Raw genomic sequence first — 6,000 nt, 5'->3', positions numbered from 1 at the left:
CTTCATTGTGGTTCAAATAAACTGCAAGGATTTTGTTTGTTTGTTTGTTTTCTAGTAGAAACGACTGGGTTCAGCAGTGGCTGTCTGCCTGTACAAGAATCTATCAAACCCACACCAAAAGGAAATCCATTGTGCAAGTCTGTTTGCCATATGAAAAGCAGATTTCTTGTTTGTAGCCTGCTTTTTATTCAGTACCATGACCTGGTTGACTGAGAACCTTCACAGATAGGCTGCTTTTTGTAATTACTTCCTTATATCATTTGAAAAAGACATCAAAACACTTTATTGAAACTAATTTTCAGCTTCCATTTCAGTGCTTTCCTTTCCAAACTCAGTGTAGCCTTAGTTCACTCATTAGCATCTCATGGACTTGAATACACAATGCCGATTTGCATGATGTGATGCCAATATGTACTGAAGCTACCTCGGTTTGTTTCATGTACAGAAAGGCCTCGACCCTGACCACAGGCAAAATGCTGTCTTCTGTAACACAGGATTCCCTTCAGAACTACTGTATGTCAATATTTCTGGATGGAATTCGGACCAAAAATCTGTTTTCCAAAACTGAAAATTCTCAAATACACTGTCTGGCCAAAAAAAAGTCACCACCTGGATTTAACTAAGCAAATAGGTATGAGCCTCCTATTAATAATTACTGCATACTACTCAAGCAGAGAAAACATCTAAGGAGATTGCAAAAACTACTAAAATTGGGTTAAGAACTGTCTAGTGCATTATTAAAAACTGGAAGGAATGTGGCCGGAAAAAAAATCCTGATTGATCACGATCGGTGAAATCAAATCAAATAAAAACAACAGTAGAACTCAGGGCTATGTTTAATAGTGAATGTAAAAGCATTTCCACACACACAACACGAAGGGAACTGAAGAGATTGGAAGTGAACAGCTGTGTAGCCTTAAGAAAACCACTAATCAGTGAGGCTAACCTTAAAAAAGGCTTCAGTTTGTTAAGGAGCATAAAGAATGGACTCTGGAGCAATGGAAGAAGGTCATGTGGTCTGATGAGTCCAGATTTACCCTGTTCCAGAGTGATGGGGGCATCAGGGTAAGAAGAGAGGTAGATGAAGTGATGCACCCATCATGCCTAGTGTCTACTGTACAAGCCTGAGGGGGCAGTGCTATGATCTGGGCTTACTGCAGTTGGCCAGGATTCATCAGGCTCAAATTGTGAATGAGACATCATTTTTCACACATGCATTGGCCACCACAGGGTCCAGACCTTAACCCCACTGAGAGTCTTTGGGATGTGCTGGAGAATAGAATGTCTTTATTGTCATTGTACAACAAAATTAAGGTGACCTGAGGTCCCCCCTTTGTGCAGTGGTCAGACTCTCCCATCATCAATACAAGATCTTGGTGAAAAATGAATGCAACACTGGATGGAAATAAATCTTGTGACATTGCAGAAGATTATCGAGACAATGCCACAGCGAATGCATGCTATAATCAAAGCTAAAGGCGGAGTGTGTGACCTTTTTTTTTGGCCAAGCAGTGTAACACTCAGTCCTCCAAATCATATACTTAACAACATACAGCAACATATATACATCAGATAATGAAACTGAATAAATATTGGGCTGCTTATAATCATATTTGCAGGTAACGCGCCAGACAGGAGTTGTAAATTTGTTTTATTTTTATTTTGTTACTGATTTACCAGATGTCCATTAAAGCAATGCCTTGTTTACTCTCACAGCTGAAAGATGAAATTAGACTCATACAAAGAGCATAATGCATTAAGGTTCCACAGATGCTCTAATTTACTCAGATGTATGTCAGTTCACTGCAGGAAATGTATCAGAAATGGGAGGATACATAAACAGACCTCCTTTGCTCTGGTGGTAACTCTTTCTGTGATCCACTTACTGTAAAAAAGAATATATTTCTATATTTGTCCTTATTTCAACCTCATCACACAGGACATTGTTTGACACTGTACTGAAAGTGCAACCTGTTTTTCTGGTTAACCTGGTGTGTGCGTATTTGTGCGTGTGTGTGTGTGTGGGGGGGGGGGGGGGGGGGGGGGGGGGGTTGATTTAACACTATTCAATAATGTGTCAGCAACTGTTACTGTGCTTATACTAGGACTATGCCATTGCCCAGCAAGGAGCTTTTAAAGACTTCGGCACTCCGTCCTCAGATTCTCTTTGGCACCAAGAAGAGTCAATCTAAGACACCAGTTGTGACAACAGTAATACATAATAAAATATAGAGAATAATATCACTAAAAGCAAAAAGTGTTCCCTCATATGACCCTTTGTTTCTCAGTTGCTGTAGGAAAAATATTCCAGTCGATCGCTATCAGTTTTGTCTGTAGTCTGACCTCACAGTGTAAAGGTTGTGACATTTTGTTGCCTTAGGAATCTATATAAACAATATCTACAAACATCAGGGATATAAAAATATGTTAAATATATCATGGAGAGAAGGAAGATGGTGTAGCCGTATAATTTGAAACATAATTGTCTCACCACATACACATGGCTACTTTTACTGTGAAAACAGTTTTATCTCCACCAATCCAAAAATGCTGCTTGCCTAAATATAACTAAAGTTAAATGAACTTTTTTGTTTAAAGGTGTAAGTGGCTGTCTCCACATCCACAGGACACTGATGAAAAAAAATTGAAACTTTCCAAAATCCAGCAAGAAGCCAGCAAACGGCAGCAGTGTATTGTGTTTCTGTGCCCTTTGAAGCTCTCTTAAATAGGCTGTGTTTCTTGTGAGCATCATGGCTCTTACATTGCTCTGTTCACCAGCTGTAATGAAACAAAACTCTGCTGCAGTGGTCAACATGCATACCAGCCAAACACAAGAGAGAAGTCGACTTTTGAACTCTTACCTATTTAACCAGATAAAAATTACTGCTTTAGTCAATACAAAATCTATGCAGCAGCAGCAGTTCCAAATGAGAACATCCAGCCTAAGTACAAGCACAGTAACCAGCAGGTGAATAATAATAGAATTCCAGGCATATTTGTATAATCATTCTGTACAGAGGTCTTTAAAGAGAGTTAGTTGTAATTGGAGATCAACTCAAATGCATATCTGTAAATAAATGTGTGCAAAGTGTACGTTAACATAAAAAAACTCCTCTCTTTTTGAATTTTAACCGTGAAGGACGTCATTAGAGGTTTGATGCCACCATGATGGCTTTAACTATGACAATATACTACAGAGAAAAAAATAAATAAATGTTGTGCGTGTTGTATTAAAAAAAAAATGCTTAATGTATATGGTCTTTTCAGTAGGTTGCATTGATGAAAGTCTAAAGTGCTAAAATGTGTCGGTGAAAGTATGGGAAAAGTGATAAAATAATCAGAATTACTTTTTGTATATATGGGAATTTTGTAAATTTGTAAATTTTTATTTGAATCTAATGCAACACAAACCAAAATTAATTTAATAAAGTACACTGTGGTTATTTTTCTGGCCCCAGGTTTGTTGATTTTATTCATCTCTAATTAGTAAATCTCTGCACTTACACTGATCAGGCATAACATTATAACCACCTGCCTAATGTTGTGCCTCCAAAACAGTTGTGACTCATCAGAGAATGGACATGGGCCTTCTGAGGGTGACCTGTGGTGTCTGGCAATGGATTGTTGTTAGTGGGGGCCTTTGGGTAGAGGGGAGGGGCCTCTGTGGATCAGGCTTGTTCCAGTGCATCCCACAGATACTTGATCAGTTTTGAAGGCCAGGTCAGCACACTTTGTGTGTCTGTCTGTGTCAGGCTGCATCCTGCTGGGGATGGCTGCTGCCATCAAGGAGCGTCATTGCTATGGGGTGGGGGTGCCTGCTCTGGTCTAGGTGGGTGATACATGTCCAAGCAACATGAATGCCATGTCCAAAAGTTTCCCAGCAAAACAATGAATTGCCACAAGATGGTCAATATTATTTACTTCTACTGGCAGTGGTTTTAATGTTGTGGCTGATCAGTGTCTATCCTCATTCACTGGTCTCTATTAAGTCACCCATTAACTACTGGATACAGTAGCAAAATATGCAACTGTGATAAGGCAATTTAAAAAAACAGCATCTTGAGAAAATACATTTATTAAGTAGCTGAAGTGGCTGCCAATACTTAATAGTGCAACAAAATAAATATTTTGATATAATTTAAAAATACATTTTATATAATCTCAAAACTAACAACATAAACATGGCAACCAATCCACAGACATCCCATCCAGTTAGACATCACTGAGAAACACCCTTGGTCTTGTGTTAAAAATTAAAAAAGTCATTTGCTGAATCACAGTATCTACAAATTTATATTACAATTGTACATGGCAAATGATTAGTTAACACCAATGATAAAGCACTGAAGATCCAGGAATGAAACAAAAACAATAATATTACACCATCAACAGTAATATTACACAGAGTGTATGTACTGACTTTAAAATTTAATCTCTTAAATTTTGGCGATTTGCTTCTTGATAAGACATGTACTCATAATGTGATTGAGTAAACAAATTAAGGTACCCACAACAATACCCTAAACACAGATACAGACACACACACATTTACTTTAATATTATTTACTTATATTCAGACTGAGATGGAAACAGTGACACAATGCTGATGCTTTTTAAAAATGTAAAACAGAACTACTACTCCAGTTACTTCTTTTACCATTTTTTCCTAGCTGCCTGAAACACTCCTTTTTTTTTTTTTTTTTTTTTTTTTTTTTTTTTTTTTTTTTTTTTTTTTTTTTTTTTTTTTTGTGTCCTGTCCAGCATCAAGGCAAGCAGAATAATGATCTGTTCTTCATATTGTGCTGAGCAGATTTTGATTTGCCAAGGGGAGCTTTATGAATGATAAGGCTCCTCTTGATAATCTCAGTTAAACTTTATTTTATTTTTTATACATGTTGGTGGATGGACCTTTACATAATATTGCTGAACCTGACACGGAGAGAGAAAGAGAAAGAAAGATAGAGTGGACAGGAGTTGAGAGAAAAAGGGGGGGGGGGGGGATGGAGAGAAAAAGAGGGATACACCAAGCAGCAACTGCTACACCTGTTGAGAAACACAACAAAGAACATCACCCGGTCTCGGCCGGAGAGCAAGCTGACAATCCTAAAAGGCACACAAAAGAGAAAGATTACACTGGGGTAGACAACAACCATGGCACAAAAGTTTTATACACTCGTGTTTAAGTCTACACATACATGTTTGTATAACACAGCAGATAACTGAACCACAGTAGTCCTTAATGTTCACGGTTTGTATACACGGTTTAAATGTTCACCAGAGGATGCAGTGACTGTGTCACCATGCAGAATGAGGATGAAGAGTGTTTAAAGATGGCTGTGATGGTGCAACCGTTCCCCCAAGGAGAGCAGTCAATGGACAGGAAGTCCCAGGATCCCAACCACCAGCAGCAACCCCAGGGTGCGTGTCCCCACCACCACACCACAGAGGGACATGCCTCCATCCAGCTGGTGGCATAGGAGGCCCCCGGCCAGAGCCCCCCCCCCAGCTGCAGCGAGCAGGCCCCGGCGGCCCAGATAGGCAGCCACCAACCTCGTCAGGCAACCAGCCACCCGGGACAGGCACGGAGCAGGGTCCACGGCCCCACGAGCCCGAGGGCAGCACCCCCCACCCCCACCAGACACGCGGCCCAGCCGACGCCCACAAGGACCAGGCCGCCCCAGACGGCCGCCCGGGACGGGCCAGCACCCGCCCCCACGCCCAAGCCATGCGCCCAGGGACCCCGGCAGCACCCACCCCCGCCCCCCCTCCCTTCCTCCCACCCACCCACCCAACCCTCCCCTGCCACCTACTTGCACACCCACTCACTCATACACTTCCATCCATCCCACTCAGCCCTCCTCTCATTTCCTCACTCATTCACACCCTCCACCAGGTTCTCCCACTCATTCCGTGCACTCACCTTACTCACCTCCCCCCTCCCTCATTCTAACACGCTCTCCCCCTGTGACTCACCCAGTCGAACACAAACAACACAAACCA

General features: G+C 41.2%; 1 protein-coding gene across 2 annotated transcripts in view; it reads right to left on the bottom strand.

Annotated features, from left to right (window-relative positions):
• Positions 1–3,449: 3,449 nt before the first annotated feature.
• tmem68 (transmembrane protein 68) overlaps positions 3,450–6,000 on the bottom strand; it is a 53,173-nt gene continuing 50,622 nt past the window's right edge. For both annotated transcript variants that reach the window (XM_084546220.1, XM_084546221.1), the window contains one exon: positions 3,450–4,674. The gene's annotated coding sequence lies outside the window, so the exon portion shown is untranslated. The remainder of the gene's footprint in view (positions 4,675–6,000) is intronic.

This window comes from Chelon labrosus, assembly GCF_963514085.1.
Source record: "Chelon labrosus genome assembly, chromosome: 6".
NCBI lineage: Eukaryota > Metazoa > Chordata > Actinopteri > Mugiliformes > Mugilidae > Chelon > Chelon labrosus.
Note: the sequence above shows the minus strand (reverse complement) of the source record. Positions and strands in the feature narration are given on the sequence as shown.